Source organism: Desmodus rotundus, chromosome 2 (assembly GCF_022682495.2).
Source record: "Desmodus rotundus isolate HL8 chromosome 2, HLdesRot8A.1, whole genome shotgun sequence".
Classification (NCBI taxonomy): Eukaryota; Metazoa; Chordata; class Mammalia; order Chiroptera; family Phyllostomidae; genus Desmodus; species Desmodus rotundus.
Window position 1 is genome coordinate 167,798,016 of NC_071388.1, and position 19,168 is coordinate 167,817,183.

Sequence of the window (19,168 nt, forward strand, 5' to 3'; positions counted from 1 at the left end):
CTTTGACAGCCTGAGTCCTCATTCTGTCTGCAAGAAATCTCCTAATCTCTTGGCTGCCTTACTTCCCCTGCCTGACTTAAGCCTGAAACAATGCCAGAGGGCCGTGCAGCCCTGTGCTGGAAAGGGCAGATTCCCTGGGGAGAGCAGGCCTAAGAAAGAATACATAAAATCCTGTGAAATCTGCTTTGCTAACACCCTCAATTTAAATCATAATGGTCCAAGTATGAAATGAGTTTGTTCCTCCAAGTTTTATGGCCCTTTAGCTATCTGACCCTGATTCATAATAAGCCCTCAGAGTTCTTTGAATGGTATCTATTGTTCGATCATTTCTGCCTGACAATGATTGATGAGCTTTACGTATACACCCCGTATTCCTATGCAAATTAAGCCCAATAAAAGCCCATTGAGGAACAGGCTCCCGGCCCTTCTCCTTTTGAGAGTTGGGCCACCTTTCCTCCCCAAGCAGATCACGTCTTGGTAGACTTATTCTCATCCGTGGTGGGGGAGGGAGGGTGGGACTCTGTGGGAGGAGCCCCCACAATTAACCTATTTTTTCTCACCCTTGCATTTACAATTATCTTCTGAGGATCGAAGCCATGGCTTTCTTGTTTTCTGCTCTGTTTTCAGAAGCCAGCCCTGAAAGTGCTTCCCTTTTTTCACCCCACCCCCAACATCCTCCCCATCTGGCAAACTTGAGAAGGCCATTGTCAACTGAAATAAGACTGACTATATCTTGTTAGGTATGGAAGTTGAATGATGGATAAATAGGGGTCAATTATACTATTCGATTTCTTAGGAAATTTCCATAATGAAGTTGTTCAATAAATAATTTTTAAAAAACAATGTTTTCTATTAGTGAAATTTTATGTAGAACCTCAAATGGCACATACATATAAAATGTATGTGCTAATGAAGCCAGAAATTTTGTACTATATTGTAAATTTTTTAAATTAATTTTCCAGTAATTCAATTATGATAAAAACTGTTGGCTAGAAGTTAAATTATGCTTTAAAAGTTGTAGCTAATTGTCTAGAAGTTTAATTAGCAACTTTTATAATGCTTAGGGGGTATTATAGTAGATACCATGGAAACTTTTTTTTATAAGTTAGTCATTTTTATTGTACACTTAAAGTAGCTTCACCTGTCAGGAAGCACTGTTCCTTTGAAGGGAACATCCTAAAAGAATTTTTGTCTCCATAGTTGCTGTCTCTATAAAAGTGCATATGACAGACTTCCCTGAAGGATTTTAATCAGGAACAACATCAGGTACCAGCAGATGGCAGTAAAGATTAAAGCAGAGACACAGAGGGATTTCATTCTTAGAAAATGCTGTTTCTACCTCTGTGGTAACTAACAAGTCACACAGCCTGATCGGCTTTCGTTTTTCACTTAAAAGACCCTGAATGTCAGTCACATACATTTGACTATGAAGAATTGTGAAGAAACTAACACTGCATTTTGACTATAAACCCAAAAGTTTATATAAGAAATGTTCAAATGTGTGAATGACATGAAAGAATAAATTCAACAGTTATATAGGCACATATGCTACTATAGACACATAAACATACACACATGTATTGAGGCTTGACATTTCATGAATTATGTCCACTCATGGGAAAAAATGGTTCCTAAATAACTTAGTGTCCATGGATTGCTATTAAGAAATCATAAAACAGCCCTGGCTGGTGTGGCTCAGTGGATTGAGTGCCAGCCTGTGAACCAAAGAATCGCTGGTTCAATTCCCAGTCAGGGCACATGCCTGGGTTGTGAGCCAGGTCCCCAGTTGGGGGCATACAAGAGGCAACCACACATTGATGGTTCTCTCCCTCTTTCTCCCTCCCTTCCCCTCTTTCTAGAAATAAAATCTTTAAAAAAAAAAGAAATCATAAAACATTTATTAAATTGTACTAATACATTAGCTTTTTTATCCAAAGTCTCCTTAGAATTGTTAATGTTTTTAGTACTACTTTAATTCATGAAACAAGAGGCCCACTGTTTGGGTAAAAAGAGTTCTCTGGTCTAACAAATGGCTTTCCTAGATTTTAGCCCTGGTTCACCTATTTACTAACTCTAAGTTTGGACAAACTGCTTACTTCATCAATCTGTACCCTGATGAACTCATTTACTAAATGGTAAAAGTATCTCTTCTACCTGCTTCATCGGGTAGTCATGTAGATAAAATGAGATTATGTGTTTGTTTTTTTTTAAATGAATATGTGCAGGCAATGAAAAAAGAATGTGTGAGACTTTGTGAGGCAGTGACATGGTTTCTTAATCAGGCGTGATACGTGCACCAGACTTGACAGATGTCAGAGGGGAGGGGTTGGGTGCAGATGAAAGAAGGTGAAGGGATTAAGCAACAAACAAACAAAAAAAACCATATACAGCACATAGACACAGATGACAGTGTGGTGACAGGCAGAGGGAAAGAGGTGAGCGTTAGGTGGAGGTGGGCAAAGTGGGGGAAATGGGGACAGAAAGAGACTTTGCTTGGGGTGATGGGCACACGGTGCTGTGCACAGATGATGTTTTGTTGAGCTGCACACTTGAAACCTGTATGGTTTTCTGAACTAGTATCACCCCAATAAATTCAATTAAAAAAACAGGTAATAGTAACCTATAGATTAAAAGGGAAATTTTTTTTAAAGGCTTTTGAGTTATATCAGCCAAAGGCAATGTGTGGACTTTATTTGGATTTTGACTTGAACAAATTACAAAAGTCTGTATGAAACATTGGGGATTATTTAGAATATTGAGTGGATAGTTGACAGTAATCAAGTATTTTGGGGAGAGGGGAATTGTGTTTAGGTGTGCTAGTAGTATTTACAAAATGACGATAATGTCTTTAAAATAATTCAGTGACAAGAACATGGGGGCGGGGGAAGGAAAAGGAGAAAGGAAAAATAATAACCCAGGGGCTGGAGGTGGTTGTTCAGTGAAACAAGTCTGACTATATCTTGTTAGGTGTCAAAGCTGAATAATGGATAAATAGCGGTCAGCTATACTATTCTATTTTTTTCTATTTGAAAATTTCCATAATGAAGTTGTTCAATAACTAATTTAAAAAAAAAACACGATGTTGTCTTTCTATTAGTGAAATTTCATGTAGAACCCCAAATGGCAAATTTATAACCATCTGTCAGGAAAAAAAATGGTTTACTGAATTAGAAGAGATAGGAAAATTACTGGAGGAAAAATGGAATCGGTTGGCATTAAGAAAGACTGTTTTGGACGAGAGTATGTGCAATTCATTTTCCTTTCATTACTCCCTCCCAGCTTGGAACCTCAGAGCCATTTCACTATTTAGAGCCTACTCGATTGGCTCGAGCTATCAGAATGCTGGAAAATTATGACCCTGCTTCCTCACTCAGGTCATATAACTAGATTCTCAAACAAAAAGAATTAAGTAGAGATTCTCTAGTCAACGCAGACTAACCGAACCGAAGACTAATAATGCACGGAGGCCTCATCATCTTCTGCAAGGGCAATCTAACTGAATCTGCCTGAGGGGTACATCGTCTCCCTAAAGTGACCTTCTGTGCTGTTCCCAAGGGCCGCTGCCTCAGCTGGCAGCACCTGGCCCTTGCCCTGGACGGATAGCACAGCTTCACAGGGCCAGCCAGTTGCTACTCCTCTCAGGGGTGCTCTTTCTTGCACTGAATATCTCTTTCCTACCCTTTCTCTGCAGTTCCACAGCTTAGTGTTACTCTCTCAATACTGCTTCTATACAAAAACTTGTGTCCATAAAACACCACCTAGACTTTGTCCCTAAAAACAGCTCTTTAAGAGAGTTTTGTGTAGTGTGTAGCACCTATCCCAGATGATTCTGAAGACTTCTGAATAGCATTCTTCACTTAAAAAACATGTATTACCCAAGGCACTAAATATAACAGTAAATAGTAGTATAACTAATGCAGGAAATGGACTCAGGGATTCTAGTCTGGAATACAGGTACACCCGCAGACTTCCCTCTGGCTTCAGATGTGCTTCCATGTTCCTAAGAGAGCACAGTCCTTACCCTTGAACTGTGTGATTGGGTAGAGCCCATCATTCCTCCTACGTTACGGGAATTCAGTCCTCGGGGGAACCTTGGAGAAACCCTCTAGATTCTCCGCATGTTCCGGCTGTGAGGTGTAGATGCACACGCACAGAATGGGCTCAGAAACATTCGAGGTAAGCCACTGTGCCCCATGGAGGCACAAGTTTAGTCCAAATACTTTTACTAGCTTTCCAGGAGGAAACTCCCATGGTTTCAGAGTAGGAGGTCCTCCTGCAAGTAATGTTCGTATTTGTGGTCCTGAGCCCTGGAGAACAGAAGTGAGCTGCTCCTGCAGCACAGGGGCTTCCATTTATCTCAGGGGGAAGCCAGGAAACTTTCTACCGGAGAAAATGGAGGCGTAGAATATTTAGACATTTTCTAAAATGGCCTTTGATTTCTGGGACTTTATGATTACTTAGAGTTAGTGACTATTTTCCTCACAGAACACAGAGATGAGAACTGCTATTATCTCAGCTATTTGAGACCCAGAGAAGAATCTACTGACTCCGTGGCAAGAATATTAAACACATGTAGGTTTTATCCTAGAGGGAGAGAAGGAAATTTCAAATTAATAAATGTCATATGTGTCTTCCTTAGAACCTTGGATTCCTTTGTTTTTTAAAATCATGGTTAAATACACACAACATAAAATTTACCATATTAATTATCTTTAATTGTACAGTTGAGTAGTGTTAAACTATATGTGCAACCAATATCCGGAAATTTTTCATCTGGTAACACAGAAACTCTGTGCCCATCAAACGACTACTCCCCGTTCTTGCCTGGCCCCTGCCCCTGGCCACCACCATTCTTCCTGTCTGTGTGAATTTGACTGCTCTGGGTTCCTTGTAAAAGTGGGGTCACACAGTGTTTGTCTTTTCATGACTGGCTTCATTCACCTGGCGTGATGTCCTAAAGGTTCATCCATAGAATAGCATGTATCAGAGTTCTCTTCCTTTTCAAAACAATATTCAGTTGTATGTATATAACACACTGTGTTTATTCATTTATCTGTCAAGGGGCGTTTGCGTTGCTTCCACCTTTTGGCTATTGTCAGTAATGCTGCTATGAGCACAGGTGTGCAAGGATCTGACACCCGCTTTCTGTTCTTCGGGACACACACCTACAAGTGGAATTGCTGGGTCGTACGGTAATTCTGTGATTCCTTTTTTGAGAAATCCCATATGTTTTCCATAGTGGCTACACCATTTCACATTCCCACCAGTTCACAAGGGTACCAATGTCTCTAAATCTTCACCAGCCCTTGCTGTTATCGGTTTGAGGGTAGATGTCTTAATGAGTGTGAGATGAGACCTTGTGGTTTTGATTTGCACTTTTAGAGTATTGCAATTATTCACTTTTTCCATACCAAATATTTTGTGAGAAGTCATTAATTTATGCTTGCACACCTTGCCTCATAGTACTTTCCCCTCTGGATACCTTTTTCCTCCTTCACCTCACACTTTAAACCCCAACTCCCATCCTCGTCTGTGAGGCCTTTGCAGACTTCTTCACTCCAAATTGAATTCTAAATTTCTATAAGTATCTCACTATCTACCACATAATTTAGTTTATGCTAGTAAAAAAACCATAAGCTTTTAATCAGCTTTGTATCACTCTCCAATTATTTCATGTGTTGTCTACCAAAGTAGGTTGTTAGGTCTTCAAGAACAAAAGAAATTTATTTCATCCTTATAACCATCAAAGTTGTTTGTGATCGCCATTCTGACCAGTGTGAAGTGGTATCTCACTGTGGTTTTAATTTTCATCTCTCTGATGGCTAGTGATGCTGAGCACCCTTTCATATGTCTCTGGGCCATCTGTATGTCCTTGGAGAAGTGTCTGTGTAAGTCCTTTGCCCATTTTTTAATTGGGTTCTTTGGCTTCCTGGAGTGGAGTCATGTGAGTTCTTTATATAGTTTGGAGATCAAACCCTTGTCGGAGGTATCATTCATTGGCAAATGTATTTTCCCATACAGTTGGTTCCCTTTTCATTTCACTGCTGGGTTTTTTTGCCATGCAAAAGCTTTTTATTTTGATCAACTCCCATTTGTTTATTCTTTCCTTTATGTCCCTTGCTCTAGGGGACATATCGGTGAAAGTATCTGAGAATTTCCTCCGTATTGTCATGGTATGAAGAACGATAAAATGAGCGGTAAAATATCACATCTATGGCTTTATTATGTGGAATATTTTTCTTGTCCCTCGTTGTTTACCCCAAACTCCTCATCAGCCTGTGATTGACCTTAAGTCCCAAGCAAAAAAAAAAAAAAAAAAAAAGGAAAAGAAACCCAAGAATTCTTGTAAAAATAGCTTCTCATATTTAGGAGGATTTAGTGACACATTTTTGAGACTACAGCATTGGAATGGCTTTTATAATAGATGTATGACAAATAAAATAATTTTCCTCTAAAAAGAAAAAGTTACTGAAATACCTTAGGGTGCTAAGCATTTGGTAGTTTATTCATTTAGTTCACGTGACTTTCTGCATGTGAAATTTGAGAAGTTCACAACATAAATACTTTGGCCTTATAAAATTGAATAATACTTAGATGTCTTTAAAACTGCTATAAAATGTCAAAAGTAAAAGCCATTGTCTAATGAAGCATATTTTCCCTTTTCTTAAAATAGAATGTAACAATAATTGCTTCACCAAAAATTAAAGAACCTTAGTAGTTTAATGTGTCAGTTACATTAATTGTTAAGCTGACTTGTTCTTTGACCTTGTCCTTGTTTTATTCTCTGTCTTACTTCTTCCAAGTAACCATATTCCCTTCTCCTCTTCTAGATATTTTTACTCTTTCTCCCTTTGTGCTATCCTGGTATTTAAACTTTATGACTTATTTTCAAGTAAATATTTTTAACATTCTTCATTTGGGATAAAATACACACTATATAAATCCAGTGGATAAATAAATACCCACATACCAATCTACCCTACATGAAATGTGTTCCCTCAGAAGCAGGCCAGTTTATCCATTATGGGGTCAAGCCACAAAAAGTGAATCCAGGCAGTAATTCTCCAATTAAAGAAACTCTAGTTTTAGTTCTTCTGAATCATAAGTAGTTGGCAACAAAAGCTGGCATGCCTGGGTGTGAATAAGCCTTAACATAAAAACTCCTCACCTAGCCTCAAGGGGTAGAACTTAAGGGAGAAATGTATTCAGGTGGCCATTTATCCACAGTATTTTTAACTACTACCTTGACCAAATTAGTATCAAATGAGTTGCTGTCAAGTGAAATTTTAAAAACCCATACATGTCTTGAACCTTAAAAGCTCAGCCCAGCTAGAAGTCAATGTGTGTCCTGATGTTAGCGGGGGGGGGGGGGGGGGGGGGGGGCAGGGGGTGGGGAGGGCAATAGATCACCCGTGATGATTACCAGATTATTAACTGTTAGCAGAATATTGGCCAAACCTGCTTCATTTCTGAGTCTCATCTTCAAGCTACTCTTCCAACTGGCCTCGCCATGAAACGGCTTAACAAATGAAACCTGGCTCCAATAATGACGGCTTTATTCTGCCTCTCATTTCTTTACTGATCAATAAATCCAGCATCCAGGCATATAAATTCTATGATTCAAGACACTCAAATATAATGTGAATAAGACACTTCAAAAACAGGATGTTAGTCATTGTAATATTCAATAACATTTCTAGTTAGAATTTTTAGTGTAACATTTAATTGCAACATGGGTATAAATACACGTTCAGTAGTCAAAATGCATCTCGCATTTTAACAATGGATGTTAAAAGTCTTTTTTTTTTTAAAGGAAGATTTTTTTAAGGTTTTATTTACTTTTAGAGAGAGGGGAAGGGAGGGAGAAAGAGAGGGAGAGAAACATCAGTGTGTAGTTGCCTCTCACTTGGCCCCCACTGGGGACCGAGCCCACAACCCAGGCATGTCCCCTGACTGAGAATCCAACCAGTGACCCTTTGGTTAGCATCCCACACTCAATCCACTGAGCCACACCAGCCAGGGCAAAAGTTGGGGGGGGGGTTGTTTTTTTTTTTAAGTTACATTGTGCATTTTACAAAGCACTGAAGCTAGGAATTCTAAATTAAGTTCCAAATATTCTAGAGAATCAGAAAATTAGATTCTAGCCACCCACCTTGTAAGTTTCAGCCTGTTTACTGGTCTGTTTCCTGCCCTCAAATACATGAACCTTGAAGACCAGAGCTGTGTCTTGTTCACTTTTGATCCCATGGACTGAGCCCTGAATACATACTTGGAGAATAAGTGAAAAAAAGGGAAAAAGAGGTGCACAAGTCCATTTATAAGAAATTCTCACAAATGTATATAAACCATCAGTGAACAATTGTTCTTTAAACTTTATGGTGTAATCCTTCTCAGTTTTCATTAGAATGAAATGCATCAGCTAAAATATGTGTTTTATTGAATTAACTAAGATTATACTAGTGTTGTTGGCTATCTTTGTGAGGGGGTATTGAGGGTATGGAACAGCGTAATATTTTGAAATCCAAAAATAATGTAAAAGACATATTCAACTTCTTTTTTTTTCCCTAAAGCTTTTCATTAGCGCTATTACCAACCCTGATAGAATTTGACTGGTTTCTTTTCTAGCTTCCTGTTTGATCCTTCAGATTAAAGTCCAAAAAGTCCCATTCAATGGATTTATCATTTAACCTATCTCTTTTTTTGAAAGAACAACTCTTTGCACCTCACAAATTACAGACCTATTGGCTTATAGCAATCCATCTAAAAATGCATACCAGTTTCCTGATCAGTTGCAAGCCTGTGATCTCAGAGTAGACGTTAGGTTCAACTCTTCCGCCGAGGGAACACTGTGATCCCTCTTTGCCATCCCTCCTTTCACCTTCCCGAATAGAAATCATTTTTGAGCTAGCTGCATGAGTTCAACATGATCTCATATCATTCAACAAAAATTTATTGAGCACTTCCAAGGTACTAGGCTTTGTTTTAGACATTTAAGATGGTAAATGTCTTGACAGCATGAAGATTTGATTCTAGCAGGGAGAGAGACAATAAATGTAACACGAGTAAACGTTACAGTGAGTTAGAAGGAGCTGTGTCTGGAGTAAAGTGAAAGGTAGAAGAGGGTAAGAGGGACTCGGAGAGTACAGGGGCAGAAGCTGGAAGGTTGCAGTATTGAACGGGGTGGGCAGGGTATGTCGTTGTAAAGACTTCAACTTTTACTGTAAGTGAAACTGTCAAATTCCAGAGCCCAACAGAAGATCCAAAAACCTTCCACAGAAGAACACACACACCCACCCCACAAGTTACCTACAGAAGAACAAGAATCAGACTCTGGAAATACTGGAAGACTGTATAGGAATGCCTTCCAAGTTCTGAGGAGAAAATATTTGCATCCTATCTACCCAGACAGAAATAGCAGGCAGAAAATAAGTGTTTTTTTCTTAGCTGCTTAGTTGATGGTATGCCTTCACTGAATGAGACATAAACAAATGCATGAGACCCAGGAAACAAGGACTCCGACCCAAGAGAAAGTGAAGCAAAATCACAGGACAGCAGCTGTGCAGGAGGACTAACAACAACCCCGTTAGATTGTAGTTAGAAAGAGAATCCCTGGGAAAGCAGACTCTGAGGAGGAAGGAGGAAGCAGAGGGCACAGCCATGTTTGTAGGCTTGGAAAAAACCTGAGTATATAAAAAACAATTGGTGGACTGTAGAAGTAAAGAATGCAATCAGACTGTCCTTTGAGTAATCATAGCATGAAACCCACAGAATAAGAAATATGATTCCAGCCTACTACTTGGCTTTCAGTGAGCTATGTTTTTTCTACAACATAGAAAGAAATTTGTCATAAAAGTGCAAATATTGTCATTAATTTTTCAGCTTAACAACATAAAAATAAATATATACTGACTCAGATAAAGGGAAGGGGTGGAACACTAACATCCTTCCAGAGAGAAGGGAGGCTCTGTAGTTCAGGGGCTGCGAACTCACGTAGCCCGGTCGGCAAAGTAAGTGAGAGCAGTTAGCACATGCCCTACATCTAAACAGGGCAGCAATTTCTCAGCTCCAAAAGATTGTTGTCATGAAGAAACAGAGACCAGGAGATTCCAATTTACCCAGAAAAGCCAAAATCTGGGATTTAATGAAAAAATTTTCAAGTGTTGTCAACTACTTTAAAACACCTAGAAGTATTAGGGGGACTGAACAATACCAGATCCAGCCTGGGGGTTCTAGTTTGTGACGCTGCTATAGCAGATGGACAAGAAAATGAAATAAGGGGTTTGAAGGACCCGAGCTGAGCCAGCAGCTTTAGACACGGGAGGGCCATTGACTGAAGTGGAGGGGGACTTGTCTTAAAGCTGCACCCAGCGCCAGCATTCGATTTGTGTTCGTTTTGGGAGGGGGCTAGGGGAAATTATGGGAGCTAAAGTTCCTTTCCCGCGGCCACTCACAGATGCCAATGCTGGAGAAAAGTCATAACATAGTACTGGGAAGAAGGAGGAAGGAAAAAGATATAAATGTGCTAAATCTTCTCCTATCATAATAGGAAATCAAATGCCAACGTGTAAATTAATATATTTTTAAAAGCACTATAAGCATGTTACTCAAATGCCTGAAAAACTAAAAAAAAAATTAGTTAATAAAAATGGTTGTTGCAACATATAACAAAACTACTTCTGCACCCACATTTTGCCCAGCGAGCCTCCTTTTAAGGAAATCTGCACTGAAGATACACCCTGGCACTCTGAGAATGCGCATGGGCAGAGCTGATCACTGCAGCAGCATCTGTAACTGCAAAACACAGCAAGTAACTTAAATGCTCATAAATAGGAGATGGATTTTTATAAACTGTAGTATATACACTCAGTGGAGTACTGCGTTGCTGTGGAAAGTCTTTCTAAGTTTGTTTGTTTTTTTTTTTTAAGAGGAAGACCTATATAAACTGACATGGAGTAATTTCTTGGATATACTGTTAAATGAACAATGCAAAGTTCAAAATAGCATCTCTAGTATGCTACCTCTGTCTGAGAAAGAAAGGAGAAAAAGAATATACACATTCACATTTTTGCAAAAAAAGAAATAAAGATAAATAAGAAATTAATAAAGTTAGAGACCTACAGGGGTGTGGTAGAATGGGGTGGAAGGGATAGAAAAGAAAGCAATACTTTTCCAAGGACACCTTTCTGTACTTTTGGAGTCACGTTTAATGTTCTACATACTTAAGAAATAAAATTAAGTCAACAAAGAAGAGAGTAAAACCCCAAAATTGAATGCAAACAAATATAAATGAACCCAATTATATTTCAAATGAACAGCATAAGCAGACTGAAGGGGAATGGGACTAATCCAGGAAACTTCTAAAGCCTGATTGGCTATGCACATGCAGTCTGGGAAAATTCAAATAAATCTGGAAATCTTTTCAGTTGGCTTGTTTTGGTAGTAATATGAACATAGCAATTTTTACACAATTTTGTCTATATTATAAAAATGAGTAAATGAGTTAACAGGTAAGTGTTGTTAATTCTCACTATAGAAGATGGAAGGTAAAAATATGGAGTAAGTGAAGTTGAAGAACCTTGTGGGGTTGGATTGGAACTGGAGGTAAATGGACAGATGGATGGACAGATAGGTGGGTTAGCTAGTTATGATAGGGTGGTGTGCTGGAGTTGACTCCTATTGGTTCGTGACAATTGTGCATTTTTTCCCAGAGATGTGTTTAGTGACTTAATAATGGTAGTTTAAAACCATCCATAGTAGAAATAGTTATACCATGGTAATTGGCAAATGCTAAAAATTAGGGCTTCCTGCCACTACCTGCCTCACCCTCACCAGCTAGTTTTTTAAGAAATATATTTTGTTGCTTATGCTATTACAGTTGTCCCAAGTTTTCCCCCTTTGCCCCCCTCTACCCAGTACCCTCCATTGCCTCTGGCATCCCCTCCCTTACTTCATGTCCACGGGTCATGCATATAAGTTATTTGGCTACTCCATTTCCTGCGCTGTTCTTAATATCCCCCTGCTTATTCTGTCCCTACCAATTTGTACTTCTTAATCCCTATACCTTTCCCCCATTCTCCCCCTTCCCCCTTCCAACCAATTACCTTCCAAATGATCTCCATATCTATGATTCTGTTTCTCTTCTGCTTGTTTGCTCAGTTTGTTTTTCAGATTCAATTGTTGATAGTTGAGAATGTTGCCATTTTAATATTTAAGAAAAAGAACATCAAAACTATGAATAAATCCCTTTAACATTTCATATAATAATGGTTTGGTACTAATGAACTTCTTCAGCTTTACTTATCTGGGAAGCACTTTATCTGCCCTTCAATTCTAAATGACAGCTTTGCTGGATAGAGTAATCGAGGTTGTAAGTCCTTGCTTTTCAACAATTTGAACACTTCTTGCCTGCAAAGTTTATTTTGAGAAATCAGGTGACAGTCTTATGGGAACTCCCCTATAGATAACTAATTGCTTTTCTCTTGTTGCTTTTAAGATTTTCTCGTTATCTTTAACCTTTGGCATTTTAATTATGATGTGTCTTGGTGTGGTCCTCTTTGCATCCATCTTGTTTGAGACTCTCTCTGCTTCCTGGACTTTTATGTCTAAATTTCCCTTCCCAAATTAGGAAAGTTTTCTTTCACTATTTTTTTCAAAATATGTTTTCGATTTCTTGCTCTTCCCCTTCTAGCACCCCTATGATTCAGATGTTGGTACATTTAAAGTTGTCCCAGAGGTGCCTTACCTTATCTTCATTTTGTTTTTGGAGTCTTTTTCATCTTGTTGTTCTTATTGGTTGTTTTTTACTTCCCTTTGTTCCAAATCATTGATTTGATTCTTGTCTTCATCCACTCTACTGTTGTTTTTCTGTAAATTGTTCTTTATTTCAATTAGTATATCCTTCATTTCTCACTGGATCTTTTTTATGATGTTGAGGTCCTCACTAAGTTCCTTGAGCATCCTTTTAACCAGTGTTTTGAACTCTGCATCTGATAGATTGCTTGTCTCCATTTTTTAGGGTTTTTTTTTTTCCTGGAGTTTTGTTCTGTTCTTTCATTTGGGTCATATTTCTTTGTCTCCTCATTTTGGCAGCCTCCCTGTGTTTGTTTCTATGTATTAGGTAGAGCTGTTTTGACCCCCTGTCTTAGTAGTGCAGCCTAATGTAGAAAAGTGCACCCATAAGTTGAATGGGGCAGTTCCTCAGATAATCACCTGGGTAAAGCAACCCATGTGAACTAAGTCTATGGAGTCTCAGATATGGTGTTGTCTATGTGTGGGGAGGGCTCAGAAAAGGGACAATGGCGCTGCCTGGACTCTGGAGTTTTGTCTGGGAGGAAGCTGTACTCTGGCACTCAACCTGATGCCAGACACTTCACTTTCTCCCTGTGTGCCACTGGTGCCCCTCAAGCTACTGTCCCAGTGTCGGATCCCAGAGGGAGTGAGTCTAAATCCTAAATCTGTTGTGGACCCTTTAAGAGGGGATGCCTGAGAGTCCTGCAGTTTCTCCCACCACCCCTACCCCCACAGCTTTTTATAGCCAGAAGTTATAGGAATTTATGTTACTGGCAGTGGAATTCTGGGCTGAGGGGCCTGGTGTGGGGCTGAGATCCCTCCCTCCTGAGATATCCCTCCTGACTTTTATCCACCACACATGGATGTGGGACCACCCATTCCATGTCTCCACCCCTCCTGCCCATCTGAATGAATGTGACTTCTTTAATTCTCTGGTTGTCAGACTTCCAAAACAGCCTGATTTTCTGATGATTCTGGGTGATAGCTGTTTTGTAGTTTAGTTGTAATTTCTGCTGTGGTTGTTCAAGGAGGCAAGCCATGTTTATCTACGCTTCCACGTTGACTGTCACCCTCATCATCATTTCCTGTTCATTGGTAGACAGTGGATAGGTGGATAGACAGATTTCCTAGCTCTATTTGCTTAAAAGGCCTAGAAGGAATTGTGTTCCAGTAGAAATAAGCACATGTAATGCTCAGGTCTTAGTTTCTAAATTTCATTCCACAGTTAGAAAAATGACTAATTTCAGGGCTACAACAGGAAAGACACAAGGTGGCAGAAAGTAAGGACATGCTAAACGGTGATGAGGTCACGTCATAAGGGCACATGAGGTAGCATGAAGGATCACCATCTGTCCAAATCTGGAACGTCAACGTTATAAAATGAATTGAAATCCATTAAATAAAATAGATATTTGTGAGTTCACACTGACGAGAGAAAGAGAAGGGCGGAAACAACGCGGAGAGGGAGAGAAGTGGTCAAGCTCTACCTCACACTGGAATGTACACTGACAAATGTAGAAGGAAGGGTTTAGTTATAAAGTTGACACTTTGTGATGATACTGGTAAGGATTAGTTCTGGAAGTAAACATCAAGGATACTAAATCCAAGGGGAAATTTGATGAGGAACAGGAGCATGTCCATGGTCTGAAAGTCTCTCTCCACAGATAGCTTATTAGTTCCAAGGAGAAAACATGTATGAACAACCTAAATCTAATAAACAGGAAACTTCAGATAAACTCAAATTGAGTAACATTCAAAAAATTTCAATATCAAGAAAAATGTTTGAAAGGACGCCCCACCAAAGAAGATATACATATGACAAACATACAAAACTACTCAAAATTATTAGGGAAATGTTTAAAATACATGAGACACTACTTCTACACACTAGAATTCACTAGAATTTAAAAGTGTTGGCTAGAAATTGAAGTATCTTTAACTCTCCTATAGCACTGTCACAATACAAAATTATACAATCACTTTGGAAAAGTTTGGCAGTTTCTTAAGTCAAATATATACCCACCACGCAATCCACATAATGCTTATAGTCTTATCTTAGGAGACAAATATGTCCACACAAGACTTGTACATGAATGTTCCCAGCTTCATATGTAATTGCCCCAAACTGGAAACAACCCAAATGTCCATCAGCAGGTGGAAGGTAAAGAATCTATAGTATATGCATACAAAGAAATTCTTCTCAACAATAAAAAGTAATAAAATACCGACACATGCATCACCACAGGTGAATCTCAAAATAATTAGGCTGAAAAAAAGGTAGTGCACACTTTTGCATTCCACTTATATAAAACTCTAAAAGCACAAACTAATCTGGTAATAGAACAGATTAGGTTTCAATGAGGATTGCAGAGGTAGGGGGTGGCTGGAAAGAGAAATTACAAAGGGATGTGTGGAAATATTATTTTTTATATATGTTTACATATATTATAAATATATATATTTCAAAACTTATCAAATTGTACAATTCATATACAGTTTATTGTGTGGCAATTTTATCAATAAAGTTTGTTTAAAAATGAAAAAATGTGTTAAGATTGTGAAAGAGAAAGCCTAAGGAATTTTTCCAGAATAAAGGAGATTAAAAAGATTGACAAATAAATACAATACTTGCCTCTGACCTGGATCTTGCACTACAAGGGAACAAATGCTTTAAAAGACATTATTGGGACAATTGATGAAACTGGAATGTGAACCATAGATTATTTAAAATGTTGAACAATGCTAAGTTTTCTGAATTTGAGTGTTGCACTGTGGTTAAGTAAAAGAATATTCGACTTGTCCTCAGGAAATACATCCTGTAGTATTTAAGGGTAAAGATCCAAGATGTAAGCAAACTACTCACCAATGACTCAAAACAATTACGTGTCTGTCAGTCTGTGTCTGTATAGAGGGTGAGAAAATGATAGAGCGAATGTGAGGGAATATTAAGAATTGGTATATCTGCATAACATGTCAAAACAAAAGCAAGTTTTATGCGGTGGCCTCTGGTGAGTGAAAGGAGAGGTCTGGTGCAAAGACATTACCTTTTTAGTTAAGCTTCTTTATACTATTTTATTTTAAAATCATGCCTACGTATGTATCATATTGGCTTTATTTGGAAGTTTACAAATTTTAGGAGTCCTTTACTGTGATATTTTAATCATCAAAGTAGTTGTTTGGTCACACCTGCTTTAAGAAGTCCAGATTGCACTTCTCTGTGGGAAACTTTTTGATCTCTACCACGTCACTTTGGTTCCAAATATTTTGGGCGTGGTCAAAAGCCATTGAATGTGGTTCTGCACAGAGTGGGTGGCCCTCTGCTCACACAGTATCTTTGCATTTCCTCAGCTTTCACAGGAAAACCCTTCCTGTCCCAGCTCAGTTGACTGCCAAAGCTGATACTCCATACTCCACCAACAGCACCGAAGAGTGGCACTCCAGGACCTGGACAGGAAATAACCTCGAACTCACTACCCCGCAACATTTCACAAAAGCTCGATTGAGAGGAATAATAATTACAGACAGTGGCCTGCCAGATCCAAAGTCCATTCTTCCCTCTAAATAGCCTGAAATGTTTTTCCTAAATTAAGCCAGGCCAGCAGAGATCCACAAACCTGCCCACATCTTCTGCAATCCCCACCCCTGCAGAACTGCCTTTTACTGAATTTGGCTTTGGTGCCAGTTGTACATTATGACACAGTGAAGGATGTTGTAAGAAACAGCCCTGTGAAACTCTGTCAGCCTGACTGCAGAATAGTGTCCCCTTCATTACATAGTGACTTCTTTGTGAGAATTTACAAGAGAATTTTCCTCCTGGTCTCCTAACCAGAAATAATCATGCTACTCTTGAGCAACTAGCTTGTTTTTTATCTCCTAAACACTGTGAATCATGTAACTGATCGTTTTTTCCTTCTCGATTTTGTCTGCCAAAAATCTCAGAGGTAAACCTCTGGTCGGTCTCCAGCAGGACTGCAGCACCTCACAATTTCTACTTTGTGTATGAAACTCACCTCCAGCTTCATTGTCGAAAAAGGGAGGTGCCATGGAGCCGGGGTGCCAGTTTGAGCCCCAGAGCTGTACCGTTTGCTATTTACACGGGCTCAACCCCTTCTCCTGGTGCCGGTTACCTCACTGTAAAATGAAGAGAGTAACAGTACTGATTTTGTGGGTTGTTGTCAGGGTTCAGTGAATTCATATATGCGAAGTGCCTAGCACAGTGCCCACCACCTAGCAAATGGTCTATGTTTAGGCACTAGTATTCTTATCTCACCTCTTCTACTCTTGTTGTTCCTTCATATTGATTTCTTCTTCTACCCATTTTAATTATATATTATAGATAAATTTATATATTACATATAAATTTATCTATTATATATACACAAATATATATATAATTATATATTTATATACATTTAATATATATTTAATTATATATACACACATACACACACACGCACACCACCTTAAATGCTTTCTGGAACAAAATTAGGTATAAACAAAAGCAAATGAGCACAAAAATGCCAAAATGCATGCAGCAATTGAGAATAAATTAGGGGTAACCGATGTGAAAATATTAATTTTTACAAAAAATTAACTTATACAATAACCACAATATGGATTATCATCTAAATAGCCTTTAATCTGGCATCTTTCAGAAGCTACTAGAAGTCCAATCGTGCCCTGATTTGATCCAATTACAATGTTTGATGATGGGTTTCTGTGAGAAAGGGCTCACCCTCTGTACCACATGAACATTCAGAGACAGCCCCTGGGAAAACAACCGGGATCTCTTAATCAATAGACAAGCTCATAGGAAAGGGATTTCTCTGCCTTACCCTTGGTTATATGAGGTCTGGACCTCTAAAGAAGTATCCTTGTGATTGCCCTGCCAACAAGGCAAGGCTTCCTTCCCTTGTGAGCCGTGGAGGCATTTATTCAGGGAAAAGACAAGTCAGATACCTGGCATGAAGAAAGACACAGGACAGGAAAGCATGTTGTTTCGAGCACTGCAAAGTTTACTCCTGATAGTAAATACAGTTCAGCTGAAATAAAATCCTGTGCTTTGTTGCTCCACAATTTAAACAGCACCCCAGTTCTCCCCCACTTTCCTTCTCTCGCTCTGTCTCTGATGGTAGCTGTTATGAGGTCTGGTCTTGGACTTAGGTCAGAAGTCTTCAAAAGGATCTCCTGCTGGGCAAAAGTACTTTCTTCAAATTATTAGTTGCTACAAATTAGAGCTTTGTTCCTTTGGCTAAATCACCGTCCAGTTTCTCTTATTATAATGAAAGTTACCCCCAGAATATATCTTCTATTAAGCCACCTCAACCACCTTAAGAAGACTCTATTGGAATTTAAATGTAAGTAGCTTTTATTTATTTTTTTTCTCTTTAATTCGTGTGTATTTGTCACAACCTTTTAAAGCAGAATGTGAAGTAGCTTTTAATAAAGGAAGAGAGTTAGTCAACAAATACTTGCTCAGCAACATTTTGGGCTCAGCAGGCATCATAAAACTGGAGAAGGGGAGAGCCTGATGTGGATAGGTGGCTGGAACTCGGAGAGGGTGGTTGAGGAAGGCCTCACACTGAGCAGAGACTGGTCTACAGGGGCCTGTGGTGAAGGGGTGAAATACAACCCAAGTGATGAAGGAAAACCAACCAGATAAGGGAGAGGAGGGTCCTACAGTCAACTTTCCTGATCGCAGAGGACAATCAAGTTCTAAGACCTAATCTTGGCTCTGCCGACCTCCCAGCCCTGCTCAACCTGTTTTTCAGATGAAGATAATGCTTGCCCTATCTGTTCCTTGGAGCTACTGATGTTTGAGTTAATGTTTAGGGAATAATTGGAGCCTTACACATATGAGATATTAGGAAATCACAGGGTACAATTATGTGGTTTTCCCTGTATTTTTCTCCTGCTTCTTTCAGTTCTGGTTGTTTTGTTTTGTATATTTGGTTTTTATTAAGGCAAACAAACAGAGCTGGTGGCCTATTCATCCCTGCGAGCCAAACTCGCAGGTCAGTTTATACATTCTTTATCTACCAAGGGCAGACCTGAGATTTTCCTCTGTGCTCCAGGGTCAAGGACAACAACAAGCTAAAAAAGAAAATGTTTTGCCATTAAGGCACACAAACTCAGACACTCGCTTCTGAATCCAGGGTGCAAGCATTAACCCTTGCCAAGAGAGCTCCCTTAGAGCACTGATTCTCGGAAGAGCAAAGGAGCACAGGGAGTCACTGAGTCCTTGAGGAAGGAAGGAGAGCTGTGTAAGGAAAAGCCCTCACCGCAGCACCCTTGTTTAATGTGGCAACTATTCTAGAGAGGTGGATAGAACCCTCCAAGACAGACTTTACTTTTTCTGTACCTGTACAATTCAGTTAAA